The sequence below is a fragment of the Periplaneta americana genome, chromosome 16, assembly GCF_040183065.1.
Source record: "Periplaneta americana isolate PAMFEO1 chromosome 16, P.americana_PAMFEO1_priV1, whole genome shotgun sequence".
NCBI lineage: Eukaryota > Metazoa > Arthropoda > Insecta > Blattodea > Blattidae > Periplaneta > Periplaneta americana.
In genome coordinates this window covers 101,024,125-101,050,095 of record NC_091132.1, presented here as the reverse complement: position 1 = coordinate 101,050,095, position 25,971 = coordinate 101,024,125, and the positions used below count along the sequence as shown (strand labels likewise).

The following is a 25,971-nucleotide window of genomic DNA, read 5'->3' as shown; positions in this document are numbered from 1 at the left end:
AGAGCGCAATATTAAACTTGTAGGCCTATACAAGTGTGATTAGTGTAATACAGGCCTGCACAAGGTTTGCGCTCTCCGAGCCGGCTCACAGCTCATGAGAGGAATGCAGATATTAGCTGTGCTCTGTATAAGGGTGGACTGGAAGAAGGGATGATCTCGTACAAAACATACACAAAAGGAAGTACAATTACGAGTGTTTATGAAATGAATTCCCGTTTAGTGTTTGCGAAACTATCTTGGACTATTATTAATTAATAAAGAAATATTTATTTTACAGAAATAATAGAAATTCTATAGCTACTTAAATGTACAATATCATTTTGTTATATTTTTATTTATCAGTACATCAAAACGAAGTTTTATGCTGTTGGCAGCTGAAAGGAACAGTTGCCTACTGATCGTAATGAAATATCAGTTACAGATGTTCGATGTCTGCCTTTATTAAAGTTGATTATAGAAAACAGTTGCTCGCAAATATAAATGTTGAGCCAAACATAGCAATCATTTTCACAGGCAGCCTGTGTAGTCGTGGATGTTATTGCTAATGTTCAGTCTTGTAAAACTCAACCAGGCTAGCAGTATTATTCAAACATCTTTAGTCCTTAGGTCACATTGAAGATCAATAAGTTCGAGCTGTAAATCGTAAAATGTTAAATGTTATATTCCGTCTTTTAGATTCCTCCATACTGTACTGTAGCAGTAGGTAAGCAACGTGAAACAGTTACTGAGAATAGGCCTACACCTACACCCTCGTTGAGCGCTGTTTGTGCAGGTATGGTGTAATATGTATCTAATCAACGATGTATGTAATGGAAGGGGAAAGAAATTGGCCACTCTATCCCATTATCTCCTGGCCTAGTTACCTCATAAGTGGTGTCTTCTTGGTATCTCTTGAGGTTCAGACCTGTCTTCGGATAGTTGACTAAACAACAAACTTTATACAGTCAATACCAGAAGAATCTTTAATTAAAGTGTTCCCAGTCGAACTTATGACCAAGCCAGAAAAAGGGTACCAACCTAATCTGTTTAGTTAGACATCTGCATTTCTGCCTTTTTTAAGAGAACTTTTCTAACACGATTCTACTATAGAATTTTATAGGAAATTGTTAGAAAAATAACTTTCAACAACCAATTATTACTGTATTTGCAAATATATTTATGTCATGACAAACAGTAACTGAACTGAACATAAATCTATTCATGGAACTATCTAAACATGATTGTCTTTTGGTAAAAACAGGGTAGTGATAATGGCTGCAACATTAAAGACACTAATATTATTACAGCACCATTACTTTCATATTCAGATATAATACTTGGACCAAAGTAGTCCTTTGTAAGCTCTTTACCCATCATCATCATCATCATCATCATCATCATCATCATCATCATCATCATCATCATCATCATCATCGTCATAGTCATAGTCATAGTCATATAAAAATTGTTACTGTCTACAAGAAATTTTCCACCAATCTCTTCATGAGGTGTCCCAGTGATCTTCTCTCATTTGATCAATAGTTGAAGACTGATCTAGGAACAATGAGCTCCAGTTATTCTGATACTAATGCATATAGTCCAATGTGAGCAACATACCAAGCTCCTTTAAGATGTCTTCATTTCTTCTATGGGCTACACACAACACACAAACTGCCAGTGAACTGTGAGATTTAATTTTAGCCTGTAATCCACCATATTGATAAGATACAGTGAAACCTGTTCAAATTGGAACCTGAATAATCCGGAATCCTGTCTATTTCGGAACAATTTATTGGTCCCGGTGAAATTCATATGTATTATGTGTAATTTTTCCTGAATAAAATGGAAACTGTCCAACGCGGAAATGGAAACTGTCTGCTACTGTTCAAAATGGAAATAATATTTTGGACACACTACTTTAATGTAAACTATATTTTGAAACAGTACGTGCTTTCAAGGAATGTACGAAATACTAGTAGGTCACTAAGATAAAAACAAGTTTTCTATGTAAAATTTGTGAGGGTGCGAGGGTGTGTTGGCCTGGTGGTCATAAATTTTATTACCCTATCGACTAGGCAGACGAGTCCCTTCAAAGATGTTCAATGCTTCACTCCTGTATACTGTCATAGCTGGGTAGAACGCAAGTGTATTAGTGATTTCATGATAAAAAAAAAAGTTGCGTAAAAATGTTGCACTATCACTAATTGATTAAGTAAAAGTTATTGAGGAAAATGAGAAACGAAGAGTATGGAAAATAATGTTGAAATTTATGAATGGAAAACTCAGGTGTAACTTAACACTTTAAAAAATAAAGGCCGTATCATGAATGAGTGGCTTGAATGGTGACATAAAAGGAAAGAGAAAACAACTGGTTACATAGAAATAAATGAACTGTTGTGGGAGTGGATTGTTCTTGCTCTTTCAAAGATCATGCAAATTTCTGGACCTATTCTGCAAAGAAAACCCTTGAACTGGCAAAGAAATTAAATAATCCAGAATTCAAGGCTTTCAGGCTCCTAGTCCAATTAAATAATGTGCTGTGATATACAGTACAGTATTATATTATAGTGTAAGATACTAAATTTAGTGTAATTAATAAACTTTATAGTGTTTAATAAGTGAGTTACGATACAATTTATACACGAAATGAGATTTTCATCAAGATCATTCACCAATTAAATAAGTGACAGGAAGCTGATTTAATGTCAGTAGTGTTAAACGGAATATTTTGTAATTCCTACAATTTGTGGCATGTCATTTTGTTTTTCATTTATACAAATGATAAAATATTCCATTTTAACTTCACACCTGAATAACACGGAAACCTGTCCACAACGGAAAAAAAATTAGGACCATGTCACTTCCATCTTGAACAGGTTTCACTGTATATAGTACAATTATGGGACAAAGCCAGTGTCAGATAATAGAATTTGCTTGTTAATTGGAAAATTATTTTATACGTTATTTAAAGATGTAATTGGTATACTTGTCCAAAGATACCATCACCTTGCAAGTGCTGGTCTCAAACCTACCTAGATCATGTAACTGGCTATCTCAGAAAGGGGCCGAGATCGTGAATTAACTGTTCCGCCATTTGTCGAGCAGGCAAGGAAGTATGTATTATTCACGTAATAGCTATTTGTGCACCCAAAAGTGGCAAATAACATCAGCATTTTGTGATATCGCCACTTCAGTGTATATACTGCACATCTATATAGCAGGTAACAGAATTCTGTGGAGCAAACACAGGTCCTGTCCACCCTATCCACTTTAAAAATAGCGATTTCTGGCGAAGTAAATGACTGTTTTTTTTTGTTTAGCTTGTGCAGTAATTGTGGGAACATTAATAATACTGCAATCTAGTGGTGGTAGATTTAGATGCCTCATTAAAAAATGTAGGCTGCTACTTCAGTTTGTAATTTACTTACTGACTTTTCCTCGTAGTTTAATTTTTATTTTCCTTCTTCTAAAGTGTCATTGTTTTGGAATTGCCGATATCTGGGTGCCGGATACAAGGGATTCCACTGTATTAAGAACAATGGGATAAGAATGACTCCAACTCTGTGATTAAGATGAATGTAATTTGTTTCATCATTTATACTTTAATGACAATTCATTTCGCAGATAATCTTGAAATTTAAGTTATCTATTAAGCTTTAATTTTCATTTTTGGAAGGTGGTGGCTTATTTATAGTTACTAATGAAGTGTTAGCTTCTCAGAGATCTAACATTAAGAGTAAGAGGACTCTTTAGCAAGATATCATTATACTATATTTGGCGAGTTTATGGACTCCGCTTGCCCAACATTGACGGTTTCTCCTGTGAAGCAAAGGGTGGGCAGTGGCGGTTGCTACCCCTACAGGTTCGCTATAGGAAGGTCAAAAACCTTTAATCCTCTTAAGTAGTTGTCTGTAACTTTGCAAGACCGTATTCTCTCTCACTTGTTACAGTACTGCGTTCACGTGCAGAAGTGTATTCTTTGTGTAAAGTGTTTAGTTAAGTTGATTTAATACACATACATACATACTTACATAAGTATTCTGCCCATAGGCAGGTCTTTCACTGCAAACTCTGCATTCTCCAATCTTTCCTATTTTCTGCCTTCCTCTTAATCTCCGTATACGATCCACATATCTTAATGTCGTCTATCATCTGATATCAATCCTCTGATTGAGGTTCTGGGTGGTATGTACATCTATTATCAGACAGCACACCTCACTTGATGATGTGTGTCAGAGGAAAAACAATTGTTTATATCCATCTGAAGTCTGACTAGTGTAATATGTAGCTAGTGGGCGATGTATGCAATGGAGGGGAAAAGCAACTGACCATCCTAACCCCACTATCTCCTGGCCTATTTGCCTCGTAAGTGGTGCCTTCTTGGTATCACGAGGTTCAGACCTTTCTTCACACAGTTGACTAAATAAAAATAACATCTGATATCTTCTTCTGCCCCGAACTCTTTCCCGTTCACCATTCCTTCCAGTGCATTCTTTAGTAGGCAGTTTCTTCTCAACCAGTGACCCAACCAAGTGGAAAGACTCATCATCCCATGTTTGCAGTTTTTCTTGTAAAGAATAAATGTGGTAGCTTTCCATTGGTTTCCGCACACCACTCTCTCTTTCGCATCTTATAAGATCCAAGGAGGCCCCAGCGTAGTGAAGGTGAGGAGAGTGGATTTGACAAATTGGGCCCTCCATACTTCACCAAAATTCACCGCAAGGGTTAAATATCAGTTCCATCAGAGTTTTTAAAATATAGTGATTTATTAGTCACAATAACAGTATTTAAATGGACCTGCTAATCTCAGTGATGTTTTTATTTTGTTTAATTTTTATTTTATGTTTACTTGGAGGAAGAGGTAAGCCATTATATTCAGATACAGAAGAACTCGTGTGCCGTATGCATATTTTGAGAGTGAATACGAGAACACTAAATGTGGCAGGTCTCTAATATCAGTCACCAATGTGTGGGAAAGAACAACAAAAGCTACTGGACTGTCTAGAAGTGAAATCAGAAAAACTTTATGTGAGAAACGAACAAATGAAACCTTGAAAAGTCCCGCTATGAAGAGACCCTTTGAAAGCAAAAAGACAAATATTAATAATTTTGATCGTGAAACAATGCGACGGCTAGTATTAAATTTATATAAGTAAGGGTTTATTCCCAGTTTAAATGACATTCTTGCCACTTGTAAGGAGAAGCTTGATCACATAAAACTTAGTCAACGGTCTCTGGAAAATCATGCATGAAATGGGTTTTGTTACAAAACAAATACTAGCAACAGGAAATTTCTAATGGAGCACGTCGACATCATAGCAAAGAGAAATGAATTTTTGTATAAGATTAAAGACGTGTGGGAAACGGGAAGGCCTATAATATTTCTAGATGAAACTTGAGTGAACGTTAATCTCACGTGAGATAAAATGTGGGTTATTGAAGATGATAAAGAAGGGTTATGAACACCAATTGGAAAGGGGTCTCGAATTAGTTGTAGTTCATTCCAGTAACAAAGAAGGTTTTGTGAAAGATGCACTACTCGTTTTCCAGTCAAAATCTACCGAAGATTACCATGAGGAAATGGACTGCAATATTTCGAAAATGGTTCAAGGAATACCATATTTGCTCGCGTAATTTGCGCATCCTAATTTTTAAGGGATTATTTTGAACTTTATTTTTGCTCCGTGTATTTTGCGCACACATTTTACGTACATATTTTTTTTCAGTGTAGTAGGGATTACGTACATATTTTTTTCAGTGCAGTAGGGATTTTCCTTCCCTACAGTCCATCGTAGGTCATTTACCAGCAACTGAAATACCTGCTTCAGAAAGAAACCCCAAAGTCCCGCTACTTTAACAATGCTTGTCCTTGGTAGAGACAAGTTACCGGTATAGAAAATTAGCCCTACCGTAAATACTTACCTATACGTATACTAATTGAGATAAACTCAGAACAAGACCTCTTATTTGAAAAATCCGCATATTTTACGCACCCCAATTTTTCAGTGGCCAAAGTTAATCAAAAAGTTCGCAAATTACGCGAGCAAATACGGTAGTTAATTCCAAATATTCCACCCAACTCTTTTATTGTTATGGACAATGCGAGTTATCACTCCTGTGAACTAAACAAAGCTCCAACATCAAACAGCCTTAAAGCAGACATGCAGGAGTGGTTGAAAAAGAATAAATAGTTTGATGACCACAAGTTGAAACCTAAATTGTACGAAATCATAAAGTTGTACAAACCGAGATTCAAAACATATGAAATAGATAAAATTGCAGAAGAATTTGGACATAGTGATTCATTGCCTATTTACCTCTGCGAGTTTATCCTATCGAACTCATTTGGGCACAAGTAAAGGATTTTGTACGAAAAAGGAACACAAAATTTACCATTTTGTTAGAAATACCAGAAGTTTTCATGAACCAAGTGCAGAATGCGTGTGCTCATTGTGTGGGAAAGACTGTGGAAAATACCATGCACTAGACTGCACCAACCATCTTGAATCCTTAACAAAGTTTTGCAACAGTGAAAATGAACACTGAACTATTATGCACATTGTGCGCTTTTCTCTATTATTATTTGTTAGAAATATTTCAGGACGGTATACATTCAATTACAACAGGAAGATGGAGCGATGCTTGCTGACACGCAAAGCAAATTGAGAATTTCTACTGGAAATGAGATCAATTAACGCAGCAGTCTCAAGGTTAAAACTGCACTGGGTAAAGCATCGTTAGTCATTGCAAAACTGAAGGAACCCGATCGTAGAATGATGTAACCTTGAGAGCACTGACTGTAACACTTCTGTGATAAGAAGTACACCCACATCACCTTTGAGTCTTAACATGTTATTAACGTATTATATTTCACATTAGCCATGTACATAATCTGTAGCGTGCAACACTGTGAGTGGTCTTTGCGTAAGGAAAATGAAAGTAAGCTTTCTGAACGGATATATTCCATATATGTGTATTCATTCATGTTTGGGAATGATAAATAACTTACTTGTAGATATGTTAAAGAGCCTCAAAATTAAAATTAAAAGTGTAAAATATTAAAAATGACGAAAGCTAAACAACTATATAAAATTGTATAAATGAACACACATATATAATATATATATATATATATATATACTGTACATAACCTATACACATTATGCATAACCGAAAATTGAGTTGTAAATAATTCAAAATCTTTTTTAAAAACATGAAACTCCTTGAATCTATGCTCAATTGATATTCTAAGATCTTTCAAAATTTCACTGAATCTAAGATGTTGCTGTTCTGTTAAACCAGATAATCCTTTAATGTTCTCGAGTTTCCAATAACGTGAGCCTCATGATAAAAGATTTGATTTGATCATACATGTCAGTTATTAAGCTATCTTTTCCTTGTAGGCTTTTGACTAAGACACAGTAATACCAGAGCGTTTAGAATAGAAAGTGTGGTAACTCGGCAAGGGTCTAATGGGACTTTTAAACCCCCCAGTGTCGCCGCGGCAACTGAGCGAAACATTGGCGTGGCTATCGTTCTAAGATTGCAGTTTTCCTCTTAATACTGTGGACAGAGCATGTAGAACTCGTTCTACTATGGAATTAAGAAGATATTTCTTGTGCTGTTCGGGTGATTTTATTGTGCCGTTTATGTGAGCGAGTAGTAATAAGCCTAATTGTTTTGTTCTTGATGTAAATCCAATTATAGATACTCTATAATCTGTAAGGAAGAGACTTTCTTTTATCCATCCATAGACTAGACTATTTTTCAGAAGTGGTGTAGAGCAATTCCACGAACACAGAAAACTGTATGCTCGTTCTTATATCTGTGATATCCATTTTTCTGCCATTTTGATTGTGATTTTTTAAAATTATGATTTATTTAACGACGCTCGCAACTGCAGAGGTTATATCAGCTTCGCCGGTGTGTCGGAATTTTGTCCCACAGGAGTTTTTTTACATGCCATTAAATCTACTGACATGAGCCCGTCGCATATAAACACACTTAAATGCCATCGATCTCGGCGGGATCGAACCCGCAACCTCGAGCATTGAAAGCCAGCGCTATATCAACTGCGCTACCGAGGGCGACTTTTGATTGTAAGAGCCGATAAATTTATTATTGCCAGTAAAGAAGTAGGACTTCCACGCAAGAACTGGCGACCAAAACCGTATGCTATAACACATATTTTCCAAAACTTGCCTCGATATCTTAAAAAAAGAAAAGAGAAAATATCCAACGAAGAGGACATCAATCCGTTCTCATAACAATGTATCCTTACCAAGTACCATCTGGCTATGACCAATTCCATTGACGCTAAATAATCCAGCAGTTGATACAGCATCGTTAAATATCCGAGTAAAAATAATTGGATGTGACACCCGAAAATCAGAAGAACACCTTAGTTGATCATGCGCTTGTATGCATTTATGTACCATTACTCCACACCTGAATGCCCAAAATTATGTCTAGTTACATTGACCGTAATTCCTTCCAGTGAATGAACTCCAGACCAGCATTTCAGCTGTTTAGTGTGAGTTTTTCAAAATCGATACATTTTTTAGAGTCATAAACTGTGATGGGTTCGAAGATAGTGAAACTACAAAAGAATTCAAAGGTGAATGAACAACCATGCAGATACGTTGAACTCAAAGACTCCCTCGTCTGCCCTGTACAAAGGATTCTAGCATTACACGATTTTAGAAAATATATGACACCTAATTGACAATATAAAGAACACGTTTGCCTAAGTAAGAACCCTTGAATTATTTAGAGTGACAATTCAGAGCACTAGCGAAATATATTAATTCTTGTGGGATAGCAGATTTAAATATATTCAGACAGAAAAAAATTAACTAGGATCCTCTAGAGCGATATTTTGGAATTACAAAATGATTATCTTGTGATGATTACCATAGATTTCTACATGTGAAGATTTTTCAATCTATGTGCCGGTTAAAAAATGTGCTGTATTAAAGTGCCAATTGTGAACTCCTAATTGAATCCAAGGACCTAGCTTCTACTTCATTAAATATGCATGTTTAATTATTAATTATTTTATTTTTAATAATAGCACTTTAGTCGTAATTAACGTAAAAGTTATTTCGGTAACAAAAGTACAATATAATTCTACTTTGCATCTAGGCTAGAACTTAATCTGGTTTACAATTTTATTACAGTTGTTTATTACGTTTCCACATCATAAGAGATTTCTAATCGAGCATATGAGAAAGTAATAGACCTCATGGAAAAGTCGTTAATTTAATATTCTCCAATAAGTAGCATACAACTACTTAATATAGTGCTACCAAATTGTTTTAATTTTACAAAACACAAAATAACGTAGGTATTTCAAAAGATCAAAACTTACATTACCATAGATATAATATCGAAGCTTAATATTTATGAGTCTAAGTTGCACGTAATATTTTTTGTTCCCCTGAATTACGTATAAACCAGATACAACTGCAACTAATGACTAAATAGTAGATAAAAACTATTGGTGAAAATAAAGTGTCTCCTTTATTATATTACAATCTTTCTTGTGTATAAAAACTATAATTTCATGTCAATGCGTACTTTATAATGCCAAAACAATTTTCAGTTTTGCGATGCTGTACTTTTTTTTGCGTATTTCTGGCTGAAGCCGGCACAATGTTCCATTTTTCGGTTAATTATTATATTTACCATTCAGGGTTGTGTTATATAACTCATAATTTGTTAATATAGTAATATTACATTTTTAAAGAAGTAAAATATTGTAACTAAGTACTTTAGAATACATTCTTATCTAATGGGTTATTTTTAAAAACCTTTTTCATTCACTTGAATAGCGATCTTGAAACTGGGCACTGAAAATAGGGCTAGTGCCACTCGGCTACGATCCACTGAGCTAGAGAAAGTAACGTCTTCTACCCGCTCTGGCAGCAGTAAAAAACTATTGGTGAAAATATAATGTCCCATTTGATATATTATATTATACTTTCTTGTACATCAAAAACTATAATTTCGTGTCAAAATGTACTTACAACAACACAAAAATGTTCAGTTTTGCGAAGCTGTAGTTTTTTTGCGTTCTTCTCTCTGAAGCTGACAGAATGTTCCAGTTTACTGTTGATTATTATACTCGTTTTTACGATTCAGGAGTGAATGATAGAACTCAAGAGTAGTTAATGTAGTAGTATTACATTTTTTAAATAAGAAAAATATTGTGATAAACTATAATATACTTTTATCTAGTGGGTATTTTAAAAACATCTGCATTGACTCGAATAGCACTCCTGAAACTGAGAACAGAAAGCAGAACGAGCGCCGCTCTGCGACGAACCGCTGGACTAGTGGAAGTATCGTCACTTTCTCTTCTACCCACTCTGGTAATACGATTAAGAAAGGCTAAATCTTGTATCCATTCCTCATCAACAAGCTCTGGTACTGGGTGCTTAAAGACTGTCTAAAAATTCCTTTAACTCAACCTTATTAGTTCCATTCTCTGTAAACAAATAATCTTTTTCCAAACTTTCTCGTAACGCACAGTTTTCAGATTTCCTAATCACTTTAGACAGAGCCATTTCTCTATGCACGCTAATGGAAAGCAATGTGTAACTGTGACTGAGTCGATCTGTTCATATTAAGAGGAGTTTGACGTCACTAGCACGAACATACCCGAACGCTTATCTTCAATATTGCATGGGAAAATACTTATTTTTTAACAAGAGCTGGAGTCAATACTCAGTGTCTTATCTGCCACAAAAGTATGAAAGAGGAAAACATAATATAATGCGTCATTACTAGTCCACACATACAGATACAGTAAAACCCCGATTATCCGTCACCCTATTAACCGAGTGGTGGATTATCCGACTGTCTTTCTATCTCGCAGAAAAAAAATATGAAGTACTGTACATTATATTAATACGAATTTTTTCTACAGAGTGTTTTTTTTTTTACAAACCTTTACCCTTACGCATTATGGTCTACTTTTCGAGTGACCGTACTGTTTAATTTCCATGTAAAATGTCTTCTACAAGTGTCAAAAGAAAACATGTTGTACTACAGAAAAAAGCGCAAGTAATTTACTGGTTCAGGAAAAGAGAAAATGTGGTTCATCTCGCATCATAATACAAGATAGGAATTACAACTGGACGCGATTTAGGCTAATGAAAAACAAAATATAAACTGTATACTTACCTACCTACTTACTTACTGGCTTTTAAGGAACCCAGAGGTTCATTGCCGCCCTCACATAAGCCTGCCATTGGTCCCTATCCCGAGCAAGATTAATCCATTCATTATCATCATATCCCACCTCCCTCAAATCCATTTTAATATTATCTTCCCATCTACGTCTCGGCCTCCCTAAAGGTCTTTTTCTCTCCGGCCTCCCAACTAACACTCTATATGCATTTCTGGATTCGCCCATACATGCTACATGCCCTGCCCATCTCAAACGTCTGGATTTAATGTTCCTAATTATGTCAGGTGAAGAATACAATGCATGCAGTTCTGTGTTGTGTAACTTTCTCCATTCTCCTGTAACTTCATCCCTCTTAGCCCCAAATATTTTCCTAAGCACCTTATTCTCAAAACACCCTTAATCTCTGTTCCTCTCTCGCGGGTTCGATTCCCGCTCGAGGTTGTGAAATTTTTCTTTCATACCATGGCATGATTGTGACTATAATAGTATTTAATTCATTAATATGACACATCAACGGACGTATATACGTCACCCAAACATCGTAAGATGAAGATTACATTTGTAAAGTTTCTTTCCAGCCATAAGCAGTGCTGACTAAGATCAGACGCTATGGACAGTACTCTATAACAGAGTCGCCAGTATGAAAGGATAATTCCGAGCCTTTGGCGTGAGACGAACTCGATAGCTCAGTGGTAGAGCGCCTGACTGGAGACCAGGAAGTCGCAGGTTCGATCCCTGCTCGAGGTTGTGAAATTTTTCTTTCATACCATGGCATGATTGTGACTATAATAGTATTTAATTCATTAATATGTCACATCAACGGACGTATATACGTCACCCAAACATCGTAAGATGAAGATTAAATATTTCTTCATTAATTAATAATAGTCCAAGATAGTTTTGCAAACACTGAAAGGGAATTCATTTCATAACCACTCGCACTAGTACTTCCTTTTGTGTACATTTTGTATGAGATCACCCCTTCTTCCAGTCCACCCTCATACAGAGCACAGCCAATATCTGCATTCCACTCGTGAGCAGTGAGCTGACTCTGAGAGCGCAAAACTTGTGCAGGCCTGATATAAAGGATAGCTTCTATGAGGAATTGGAACACACTTTTGATCAGTTATCTAGATATCACATGAAAATTTTATTGGGGGATTTCAATGCTAAAGTAGGACGGGAAGATATTTTTAAACTAACTATTGGAAAAGAGAGCCTACACGTAAGTAGTAATGACAATGGAGTTAGGTTAGTCAACTTTGCCACATCAAAAAATTTAATTGTCAAAAGTACAACATTCCCCCATAAGGATATACATAAATATACTTGGACTTCTTCAGACGGAATGACACACAACCAAACTGATTACATCTTCATAGATAAACGAAGATATACTAGTATAATAGACATTCGAACTTTCAGGGGGGCTGACTGTAATTCTGACCATTATTTGGTAAATGGAGAATTAAGAGAAAGACTATCAGTAGCCAAGCGAGTAGAGCAACAAGCTAATATTAGTAGATTCAACATTCTGAAATTAAAGGATGAGGGAACTAAGCAATGTTATCAGGTCGAAATTTCGAACAGATTTGCTGCTTTAGCTACTTCTGACGAAGTTGAGGAAGCGTTAGATGTTAATAGCAAGTGGAAGAATATCCGAGATAATATCAAAATTGCAAATGAGCAGAGCAAAGGTTATTATGAAACTAAGAAAAAGAAGCCATGGTTTGATGAAGATAGTTCCATTGGTGTAGTTTCTGTATTTGTCGTTTGTTTCCTTTGTATAGTATGAGTATGTCGTCTATGTATCTGTGCCAGTATATTATGTTGTCTGCATATTTGTTGTGGTCAGCTGTAAGCCACACGTGCTTATATAATTAACACTAGTAAGTTTGCCATTTAATCAATCGCTTAAACCTTCATAATATCTATGTTTATGTTTAACATATAGAGGGGCATAACTCACTCAATTTAAAAAAAAATATGACATAATTTAAATGAACTTTTTTCATCAGAATGATGTCAGAAATCACATCCTAGAGTATTGCACTATCTTCGTGAATCACCATGTATAATACACACTAGGGTGGTCCTTAATTTTGAACTTTCGAATTTTATTTGGGACACTTCTTAAAGTTACAACATATAGCACAAATAAAAGTCGTGTGAAGTTTCAAGTCGATCCGATGAAGGTAAGTGGTGACGCATCTTTTCTGAGATTGGCAACGGAACACTTTTCCCAAATAGAGAGTTTTATTACAGGTTGAATTTGTGACCTAGGGTTGTTTGTGGTGTGTATGTGATTGAAGGGTGACAAATTATCTGGATTCTAAAACAACAGATAGTGATTTCCTGTTTACTCGACCATAAAAAAAAAGGTTATTTAGATGAATGAGATTAGATGGAGAGAACACATGTCGCATAGGTTCGAATGGGAGACTCCTACCCGCCATGTGCCAATTGTGGCAAATATGTATTTCATATTGCGTAGTTACACTGTTGTACTGCTAAGATGGTGAATGAGATTGATACGATTTAGCATTTATGATTGAAAAAAAAATTAAAAATTAAAACAATGAAGTCTGATTCGTCATTTCTCTTAGGAGATGATGGGAGACAAATAATAGTGGGTGCAAAATTGCCTTGTAATGACCAGGTTTTAAAAGTGATGTTCTACAATACATATAAAGTAAAACTGAACTTACTTTCTAGTGCATATCTGGTTATGAAAGAAATGTAAGTGTTTTGACACAAAGCACGAATTCCTACAAGAAAGTTTCATTACAATATCGAAAAACTGGGAGACCTTGTATAAACTTTATAGTTTAAAGAGTGGAAAGTGCTACAAAAGAGTTCCAAACGCAGATCTCAACTTCAAGAACAATGAAAGCAGGTATTTCTGGAAAAAAACTAGATGATCTCTTCTATATTACACATGCTGATGCCTTTCAAATGATCATCACTGAAGACGATCGTAAATTTCTTCTAAACCAAAAAAAGAAAGGTAGACCAGACCCAATGATAGGAACACATCGCGTATTGGTGGAAAAAGAGAAAAACGTAGCCTGCGTCAGCAACAGAAAGAATTCAGGCGACCACTGTGGCTCAGTAAAATGTCAGTGCAAGGTAACTTTTATTGCAAATTCTTAAAATTTAAAATATTGTTGATTTATTAATTCAATGTCGGCTATAACGCAAAATATTTATTATTAATGATGGTAATAATTACGTTCATAGCGCAACTAACACAATTAAATAATAAAAGCTGTTACAGTACACTATGCTTACTACTGAATATAATGAATATTACCAGAATCATCTTTATATCACATTAACGTGAACTTACACCTAATTTGTTCACAAACTGTTAAACAGCTGAATAAATAGTAAATATTTCTGACATACATTGGTTTTATTTACAGAGGTAACAAAATGTTATGAATCCCTTCATTCACAGAAAATGATTCGATTCAAGTTGGAGAACCTGGTCCAAGCATCGGTAGAGTCCCTCAACCTAGCGACTTAAGTCTAACAAATGACTCTATTGCTTCACAAGGAACTAAATGAGCTAAAATACAAGTAATCACGCCAAAACACTTGATAAGTGCTAAGTAAGTGATCGTGATGCTGTGAGAAAATTGTCTGCAAAGAGAAGCCTTGGGTCGTGACTTGAGTGACATTATTATAAACCGCAGTTCTATATCGCGATGTCATAAAGATCTGCAAAGTGAAATAAGCATAAAGCTCTTAAAAATTCAATGAACTTGGCTTAGATTCGATCACCGTTCATTAGGATGAAAAAATGCTTCCGGCTGTTTTGGTAAGAAGCAATCAATCAATCTTCTTAATGTATCCAGCTGTTTGCTGACAATACTGGGTGTTCATTTCAAAGTGTGTCATGACGTCACTGTTGTTGGGTCACCGATTTGAAGCGAGTTTCAGCTTATATGTTAGAGAAGTTGCCTATTATTTAAGGCGTTCTTCAATCTGAACTTGAGAACGTGTACGGTATAACTTGAACGTCGTAGCAACAGGTGGCGGTTTGTACGGTCTGTGTGCTACCATAACCTCTTTCGAACTGTTTTTTGCGCCGGCAAGTCGTACGCAGGGTATTTGTTATCATCGGTTGCGTACGGTAACATTCCACAACACAAATCATATGCTCCGTGTCCATGTTGACCGTCGAAGTTAATGTCAACAAATACGTAAGTAATCGTCTTAACCCTCTCCCCATATCCTGACAGTACGTATTTCCAAACACTTCACATTCCTGCCACTACCGGCGTTACCGTACGTATCGGTACGTACTCTTCAGAATGAACGCCGTACTTGCTAGCGAACTTCTCTGCCTCTTAGGTTATACACCTGAGCTGCGGAAGTGTAGGAAGATTGAATTCTCTAGGCTCACCGACTAGCCACATGACGGCATACAGCGAGCCAAGACACATTTTGAACTGAACACCCAGTATAAAGTCCACTATAGTCTATTCAGTTGTTTTTCACGAGAAATGACGGGTATTTTGATCGGTGTTCATTATAGACGCCTGTTGCTAGTAGCCAGAGGTGGGGTGTAGTCAATATATACTGCATGGCTGTGTCTTCTGCAACTGGTACTGATGATTTTAATTTACTTCTTTTGTGGTTTATGGATGGACAGTATAGAAGAATGTGTTCCAGATCTTCATCATGATTATTACACCACAGACAAGTAGGATTATCAGAAATGTGAAATCGTTGTAGGTACAATTGAGTGACAATGTGACCTGTTTTGGCTCTTGTTAAAAATGTTTGAACATGTCTGGGCAAGTTTTTGTACATTTCCAGGTCATTTGGTTTCTTTTGTATAGACTGTAAAATTTTTCCTTTGTCAGAAGAGAGCCAATTGTTGATCCATAGGTTTGTAAAATGAGACTTTACTGAAGCAAAAGCACTGGATAGAGATATCACTTGAAGAGGTCTTGGTTGCAAATATGTTGCTTGTTTAGCAATATTATCGACTTTCTCGTTTCCAGGTATACCACAATGACTAGGTATCCATTGAAATGTTATTTCCTTTTGGAGTTCTTTTAGTTTACTTTGTTGTTTCTGAATTGGAATAATTCTATGTGCATATAGGTTTGGTACATATTTAATTATATTAAATATAGCCCCCTTGGAGTCGGTAAGTATGCAAATAGATTTTTCAGAAATTTGAGTAACACACTGAAAAGCAGCATCAATAGCTAGCAATTCAGTGTCAAGACTGGAGGAAGATGAACATGGTATGAAATAACTTTGATATTTTGGAATATAATACCCTGCTCCTGATGTCTCATTATTAGGATTTAGAGATCCATCTGTATAAATTTGAAGGTGATCCTTATCTGCTGCACAGTAGTTCCCTCTCGTGGGTACTCACCTTGTTGTGATGAGGAGGCTTAAACTTGTTGTTTAAGCTAACAAGTAACAAAGAGGTACCCACATAAGCTGCATTAACACCAACGCAGTCCCACTATATTTTTCACTGCTTCTGATTCATGGAATCCATCAGTGTAAAATTCTCCGGAGGTAAAATAGTCCCTCAATCAGATCTCCGAGTAGGGACAGCACTGAGAGATGCCAAGAATCGTACTAAAGTACTTATTTGGAACACCAAAAGTCACACCATCCAGTCAATCAGAGCCAAGTTTAATACTGGTAAGAATCAAATAGATAGGCTTTCAATGATCATAACTTCCGATGCAATGAAACGATAGGGATACCTGTAATAGCTTTGGGTATGGACAACACCAAACTGATGCAGTGTATCAATTACTATAGGCATCCAACAAGGAAAACTCAGTGCGCAGAAACCAGCGAGTGTCACTGTCTCACACAGAAGATGACGTATGCTCCCGTTCCCAGCATGCTCTCATGCCTACTGCAGGGGGGTAAGAGGGGTATAGCATGCGCAACACGAGTTCGAGCTGAGTGTTGCTTGTAGGATACCTATAAAAGAGTTGAACATCACTAAAAAAAATGCAAGCGCTCTATTTTGATACAACAGCAGCCAACACAGGTCGTTTTCAAGATGCTTATGTGTTAGGTACTTGAACAAAAATTAGGGAGAGAAATTCTTTATTTAACATGTAGACATCATATCTCTGAAACTATTTTGAAGGGCCATTTATTCCAATTTTTAAGAAATTTGAGGAAAGTTGGTCTAAAATAAACACATTTTAGTTGAAACTAAAATACTGATGCTATCAAATGATGAAAAAAGTCTGGAGGGAAATATCAAAAAGTTATCAGCTGAATCAAAGTTCTAAGGAAAAGACATTGAAAATTTTATTTCTCAAGAATCAAGAAGATTTTTTGAATGGTTTTCTATAAATTATAACTTTTTGGAAAGACACCCATCAGAATGGGAAAGTAACGAGCTTTTCCAGGAAGGACTACATATCACAAAATAGTTTAAAGAACTGTAAATAATGCAGCAGAACAGATGACAGACTACAACAATATGATGGAAACGAAAGAAGCAGAAAAACATTTTATTCTGCAAACTGTGTCCGAATATCGGCACCAATATTCAGATGTGAAGAAATCAACTCAATTTAAAGACTTTTAAGAACAACAGAAGCATTAATTGTGAATGATAACATAAAAAAGTTATAAATATTTCACTTCTGGTTGAATATAGAAACTTAAGAAAATGTTTAAAACTTTAATTCATATGTGCCATGTCTTCTTATTACCCAGTCCCTCCTATTTTTTGAGGAAATTATTTTCTCAATAAGTGTAACAATTCCAGGAGGTGTCTTTAAATTTTTAAGAAAATAATAACCCACCTATATGGCTAAGGACCAAACTAATACACACACATACGAGAAATCCATACCTGAAGTGCTGCCTATCATTTTCGATACACCCTGTATAGCTTACAGTAAATTAAGTGGATCCCCCAATGTCAGTAATCTAAAGAGTTGGGAAAATTCTTTTTTATGGTTAAGATGAAGGGAAAGAAATAGTTCACCTTAAGTTCTAATGTAATTTGCAATAATACGCAATATTAAATTCAAAACACAAGTTGGGATTATTATTGGATTTTCATAATGATCATTCCCCCATATGTTCTATTTAAAATAAGAAACCTTCCTATAAATTTCTACATCCAGAGAAAATCTAGTTTTCAAGGTACGTTTTTCAAAATCTTCACTCCAGAGCTATAACAGCTAATGCAAACAATGCTATGTGCTAGACATATCAGGCAATAAATATCATCTAGCTGCATGTCGTATTGTCAAAATTTCCTTAAATAATACAAGTCATGGAAATGACATACCAGATGCATAATATTCATGAAATTGACTATAGAATAGTCTATGAAGAAATGATAAGGAAATGTAAGCATGTATCTGAAATTACTCACTGTACTGATCACAGTAGTGCAAATCGTAAAAATGCTCAAAACACAGTGGAACTTTGCAGCACGAACATTTCAGAAAAACTAGTTTCTCACAGTCAGCTTTAGAGCAGTTCTGCACATCAACGTGAAAACAGAATTCTACAGGAGTGACGAATTTATCAATTTGTTGTCAAGGTACCCAGCTTTACACCAGCCATATTTATGTATTTAGGAGATGAAAACTGATCATGTGTTAAGGACTGCAATTTTATCACATTATCTCTCTGATGCAATAAAATATTCGTGGCAAGTAACAAAACACTATCAGAGAACTTCCAAATGAAATTTTTCAAAGGCCTAAAGCTGTAAACATCAAGAGCCTGAACAGTCAGAGTTGTGTGCTTTGGAATTGTTAACACTTCCACGTTTTACCTTCTGAAGCTATTCTTTCTGTATCCTGTCTATTTCGGTAACTAGTTCACGAATCTACCAAGAGAATGCTATGATCACTCACAGATGGAAAGTATATTTCTTGAAAACACTTCAAGAGGTGAGTTTTTATAAGCCTCCCTGATTTTGAGGGCAATGCATAAACATTTGGGACCTTAAACATTTTCTTCTAGGGCCAAAATCACTGTTGCTGCATTTTTTAATACCAACAATAAAGGTGTGGTAGTTTTCCATCCGCTGAAACAGTTGGTTGAATAGTGTAACTCTGTGTATTTGCTGATATAGACTGTGTTAAAGCCTCAACCTTTTTCGCACCCTTGATCTCCAGTGTTCTTCCAGTATGAATTTCCAGTTCAAATCCACTCTGATCTGTGTATAAACCCCTCTTAGCCCATAGGTTTGTACATATGGTTTCACACTTACATTACTTACAAATGGCTTTTAGAGAACCCAGAGCTGCCATTGGTCCCTATCCTCAGCAACATTCATCCAGTCCCTACCATTATATTCCACTTTCCACAAATCCATTTTAATATAATCTTCCCATTTACATCTCGGTCCCTATCCTCAGCAACATTAATCCAGTCCCTAGCATTATATTCCACTTTCCACAAATCCATTTTAATATAATCTTCCCATTTACGTCTCGGTCCCTATCCTCAGCAACATTAATCCAGTCCCTACCATTATATTCCACTTTCCACAAATCCATTTTAATATAATCTTCCCATTTACGTCTCAATCTCCCCAAAGGACTTTTTCCCTCTGGTCTTCCAACCCTAACACTCTAGATGCATTTCTGGATTTGCTTACGTGCTACATGTCCTGTCCATCTCAAGCACCTGGATTTAATGCTCCTAATTATGTTAGGTGAAGAATACAATGCGTACAGTTCTGCATTATGCAACTTTCTCCATTCTCCTGTAACTTCAATATGGTTTTACACTGTACATCAACAAATTTTTTTCTGTGCTTTACACTTACTCCTGCTTCTCCACATGCACTTTCGTCACAAATTTGGCCACTATTCTTGATACGATTCTATTCTTTTCAAAAGTTCATAACCAACCAATGGAATCTGCAAAATTATCTACAATAATTGATCTGTCTTTTTGCAATGCCTATGTTTTTAAATCTCTATCATGTATTAGTAGGCCTAATTCCAATTTTTTTGCCTGTTCAAATTCTGCAAGAACGCTATTTGTTACTATTAATAATTTGTCTGCTGTTGTTGCTCCCTTTTGGACCTGTCTGTCCCACTTGTATAAGTCATTAACATAATTTGGTGCATCTGAGTATTTTGATTTAACAATTTGCAACTTTAATTTTCGTCTCTTTTCATTTTTCCAATGTTCAACAATGTTTCGTCTTCTTCTTCAAATCCGAACCCACACTAGATCTCAGCGGTGAAGGTACGTAAGTTGGTAACAAAGACTGGCTACTGCTTGTAACCATTTCTGTTGACTTATTTAGAAGTGTGTCTTCTGTTTCTTTCTCCGAAACTCTTCCATCATCAGTTAGTAGTTGTAAATCTTGTTCAATAACATCAACTGAGTCTGCTTGAACAAAATATAAAATAATCAATCAATTATTAATCCTGAACGGGAAGAATTATATTTTAAAGAATTCAAACTGTGAATAAAAATATTAATATTTATTATTACAACAGAGAGTTTGCTCTTACCTTGTAAATAATCATTCAGTTCTTATCCTTTTCAGTCACTGGTGTTTGTTTTCTGTTATGATATACATCATTAACAGGTTTATAACATTTATAGGATTAATTCTCATCATTAAACCGCAAATGAAACAAACACGCATGTGAAAAAAGTTGTGATGGGTCTATGCAATGAATGGCATGAGAGACTCGTTCAGACTACTATTACGCCCCCAAGTTAAATTTGCATCCCATGAATGCAAGGGACGAGCGCTAGTACCTCCAATTGTTCTAGTTGTTAGTATACAACCTAATGTTTTGTCTGTGAATGAGGTCATGTTACAAGAGGTAATGTAATGAGTGAGGTAATATATATAATGTCTGGTTTTAACAAAAGACATGTTGGAATATTTTTCATAAATTTGGAAGAATTGCTTGATAGGTACAATTTTGCGCCTAATCATATATTTAATCCGATGAATCTGGAATTACCACTGTCCATACGCCAGAGAAAGTAGTCAGCGTAAAAGGAAAATGGCATGTGGGTAGAATTACAAGTGCAGAAAGAGGCAAAATTACCACTGTTGTGTGTGCTTTCAGTGCTGCAGGGCAATATGTCCCACCTATGATTATTTTTGGCAGAAAGAGGATGAATGATCGATTGATGGTTGGAGCACCACCTGGTTCAATTTGTAGGCTTACAGACAATGGATGGATAGATCAAGATGCATTTGTTGTCTACATTGATCATTTTCAAAGACATACAAATGCAAGTACTGAAAATCCCGTTTTACTTTTATTGGATGGTCATGTGAGCCACAAATCCCTACAGGTTATTCTAAATGCAAGAGAAAATGGAATTCATCTGTTCACTTTTCCACCACACACTTCACATATGTTGCAGCCTCTGGACACGTCATTTTTTGGTCCTCTAAAAACCTATTATAATTAGGAAAGCTCAAAATGCATGACAAATAACCCTGGCAAGAGAATTACTGAATACGACATTGCTGATTTGTTTACCAAAGCCTATGGTAAAGCTGCTACTATCAACAATGCAATGAAGGGTTTCAAAGTGACAGGAATAGTAACTTTTAATCCTGATGTTTTTGAAGAATCTGATTTTGCTGCCTCAGAAGCATTTTCTGTGAATGTAGCACAAGACATCCCAACAAACAACAACAAAACCAATGACTACATATGAACAAGGTAACTCAAACAACAGCACTTCAGAAAATCAAGAAAGTTTACACCATGATAAAACTCAACCTTCAGTTGTGAATGATACCAGAAAGATCAGCTCTATGCCAGAAAATCTTCAAAGGATGAACCAAAGGGCCAATGAATCATTACCATCTACTGTATAAGTCGGTCTTTGGAAAGCATCAATTCAAATGGCTGTTACAGTATTAAATCACTGTCTCCACTTCCAATTTGTAAAATGGTGTCTACAACAACTCCGAAAAAAAGAAAGAAAACTGAAACATCTGCTGTTCTTACAAGTAGCCCATATAAAAATTAACTGCAAAATAAAATGAATGATTCAGGGAAAAAATAAATCAAACGAGGAATGAAAACACAGAAAAAAAAGAAGAAAGGAAGTGAAGAAACTTCGTCTCAAGCTGTTCTTAACTGCCATACTGATAAAAGTGACAATTATTTTTGTGTTATTTGTAATGAAATGTTGAGTGACCCACCTGATGAACCAATGATTCAATGTCAAGAATACAATGAGCGGGAACATATGGATTGTACTGACTTTAATGAACGACAGGGAATCTATACTTGTGATATTTGCAGAGAATAAATTGTAAATAAGTATTTTATGTCAAACCTTAACATGGCACTCTTGCCCCACCTTCCCATATGAGTACAACACTTTCAGCGCCTCCTATACACATGTATTCACCACTATCTCATACAACTGGCAGGCACAAACAGTAAACACCTCTTTATCAGCTTAGTATTTACTCATAGGTCACAAAGGCCAGAGAGAGAGAGAGAACAGTGATTCACATTCTATCCGGATGCAGATTTAAAGGAGAAGTCCGCGATAAAATTAAGTTGGCTTTAATCAAACACGTTTTTCAATCTAAGTAGAATGTAATTTGCCGCATGTCAATGCGAGGCATGGTTCTTGAGTTACTGACTCCGCACAAATACTTATGACGTCACAGCCACTGAACTGGTGAGATTGAGTAGTAGGCCGAGAACATCGGCGAGTGCAGCGCAGCGCTTTGTATTAAAATAAATAATCTTCTCTTGCCGTAGTAAACGTGAACAGAATTTCGGACTTAGTTATGATTGTGTGAAGTCATGTTTTGCTTTTCATTTAATCATAAAACCAGCACATACCAATGTTGTGGTTTTATGTAGATGTATTTTCTTTTATATGAACGATTTTGAACTACAGTAGACTAAACAGAAGAAATTGTATCGTAATACAGTTTAAAATGCCGTGGTGCTGTGATTTTTCGTGTTCAGAGGGAATAACAAAAACAGAAGATGAAGAAGGGGTATCATTTCATGTATTTCCGAACAGAGAAAAGTTACTGCAAAGATTTAAAACATGGGTGAAGAAAATCAACAGAAAAGGGTTTACATTATCGAAAACTACTGTTGTGTGTTCCAGTCATTTCCGTGAAACTGATTTTGAAGAATCGTCTTTATTAAAAAGACGTTTAATGAAAGACAATAGAACTCCTATGAAAATTAAGAAAACTTCTGTTCCTTTCCTATTTTTGAAAGGAGAATCTCCCCAAGACAGTTCTGATCTACGCGCTCTTCTGCTTATAAATGAAAGAAGGTCGTCGAAGAAGTAATAGCAAGTTCCAGGGATGCACCTATAGCTGAAAATATTGACGTGTGTGTAGTTCTCGATGAGGCTGAAAATTCACAGGAACCTAATATAAACAAAGCTGTGCAGTGTGAGATAGGGTGCGAGACGCTAAGAAATGTGTGTGGTGAATCAGATGTGGGGGAGCAGAAACTGACTTAGAGATATATTTTCAAATAGAAGAAGAAACTTCAAATTCTAATTCATCAGGTTCCAAGGACGCTGGACATGAAACAGAAAGTAAATAGGGAGTCAAAAAGTGTTTTTTTTTTTTTTTTTTGGTCAGAGTTACAAATTTTGTTTTTCTTCTGTAATTGTCATTCCTCTTTTACAAATATTTGGTAGAAACAATAGGACCATTTCTGAAAGTTAATGCAGTGTGCCAGAATGCCCGTAATTGGGAGTGGAAGTCCGAACAGAGGTGAAGCATAGCAGTGAGTTTTGTGTTATACTTGTGCGATATAAGATACAAATTGTTTGAAAAATTTTCAAAAACTTTACAACTATGTTTAATCGGCAAAACAACATTTTATAAAATAATTTCAAAATTCGTAGAACCAACAGTCAGATGTACTTATTTTCAGATTCATGAACAACTTATCAATTCCCTAAAAGATAAAAACGTGCGAATCACGGTGATGGCCAATTTGACTCACCTAGTTACAGTGCAAAATATGTGACTTACAGTGTAATGGACCTCGATTCAGATAAGATTATAGACTTCGTAGTTCTGCAAAAAGATCTAATTGTAGGCGAAGCAGCATGCGAAAAAGTTCTAGATCGCCTAAAAGAAAAAATGAACATTACCCTCTTTCCATCGGACCGCCATAGAGGAATTAGGAAATTGATAAGAACCAAATATGAATGGATGGGCTATCAATTTGACATTTGGCACATGGAAAAAAGCTTAAAGACACAGCACAAATGTGGAAAGAGAGCATCATAAATCACCTATGTGGTCTTGTGCTACATGTGAAGGTGATTCTGATGACTTAGAAGACAGATTCATTTCTGTATTAAATCATGTTTGTAATATACACGAATGGGGAGAAACAGACACATAATAAAAAATGTGCACACATTCACCCATACAATAGTGAGAGGGAATGGATCGAACTTGGATCCAGCGATTACAATGCTCTGAAAAAAGTTGTATGTAACCCTGCCCTTTTAAAAGACCTAAATCGGACTAATCAATTTTGTCACACCAGCAAATTTGAATCATACCATAACGAGAGATTGCTTTACACTCCTAAGAGAAAACACTTCCATATGGTGGAATGGTAACAAGAACTATGATTGCGGTAATGGACCATAATTACAACGTGAAAAGAGATGTAACTGGCTCCAGACTCCTGTATTCTAAAGCCACTAAATGATGGGTGGAAGAAAAAACATACAGCTGGAAGAAAAATGCGTGGAGAGAAGATACTATACAGAAAAATGTCTTGGAAGTAGTTCTAGTTATCAACTGCCGCAATTCGATGATCCACATGTTTAGAGGTTCCCCCAAACATAGCTTCGTGCCTAAACCGTGTGACTCAACAACTATGACGCAATAGAATAATATAAACCTTGTACTAATTTATTGTTGACGTGAGATAAACACGTATTTGCAGTTCATTCATAACGAATATTTCACGTCTCACATACATTCACTCACTCAGTGAAGGCGTTGATTTGGGTTATAATGGATCGACATATTAAACCTTTTCAGTTTGAACCCTTACCAGACCCAAATTGTTCTAATCTCTATGAGTACGAAATTCAAAATGGGTAAGTTATTATTATTATTGTTATTATTATTATTATTATTATTATTACAGTATATGCATGTCATAGGTCCTAAGTGTGTTAATAATAACTGACTGTAACGTATGAATATACTGTTGTCATGCCAGGAGAAGGCGGCTGAAGTACTTAGACGGGGCGGAGGGGAAACAGTCGCGCATGCGCACCGCGCTGTTCACTGCAATATTCCTATTTCACAAACATCTACTGCACATATATTTGAGAATGTCTGCGGGTCTGTGAAATAATAGTGGCGTTTCGTTGTGTTTTATTTGTTTCAACAAGAATAGTTTCAATATATCGCAAGTCTTTAATAATAGGTTTTTTTTCTGGTGTTAATATAGTTGATTATAATACAGTTAGTAGAGTTTTTATTATTGTATAGTGGTAGTTTAGGCTTACATAGCGGTTTATTAATTGCAAATAATTTTAAATATGTCGACAAAGAGGAAACAAGGACTGACAATCCATAGCGGAGAAAGAAATATTATTGCAAATGTGATAAAATGCTGTGATGAAGAAAAAGAACAACAATGTCTTAGCATTCCTGTTACGAAATCTGCAGAAAGGGCAAAAAAGTATTGTAATGTATCTATAAGAACGATACAGCGTATAAGGAAAGAAATGAAAGACTGCAAAGAAGAAGAAAGTGTTTTGTCGACACCTGGAAAAAAACAGAAACGTCCAGACTATTG

At 35.8% G+C, this 25,971-nt stretch overlaps 1 protein-coding gene and 1 non-coding gene across 6 annotated transcripts in view; one reads left to right on the top strand and one right to left on the bottom strand.

The window, feature by feature from the left end:
• Window positions 1-25,971, bottom strand: part of Spred (Sprouty-related protein with EVH-1 domain) — a 202,054-nt gene that overhangs the window by 147,845 nt on the left and 28,238 nt on the right. The window lies entirely within an intron of this gene.
• Window positions 11,849-11,921, top strand: TRNAS-GGA (transfer RNA serine (anticodon GGA)). The gene has a single exon. It is a non-coding gene; the product is annotated as a tRNA-Ser (tRNA).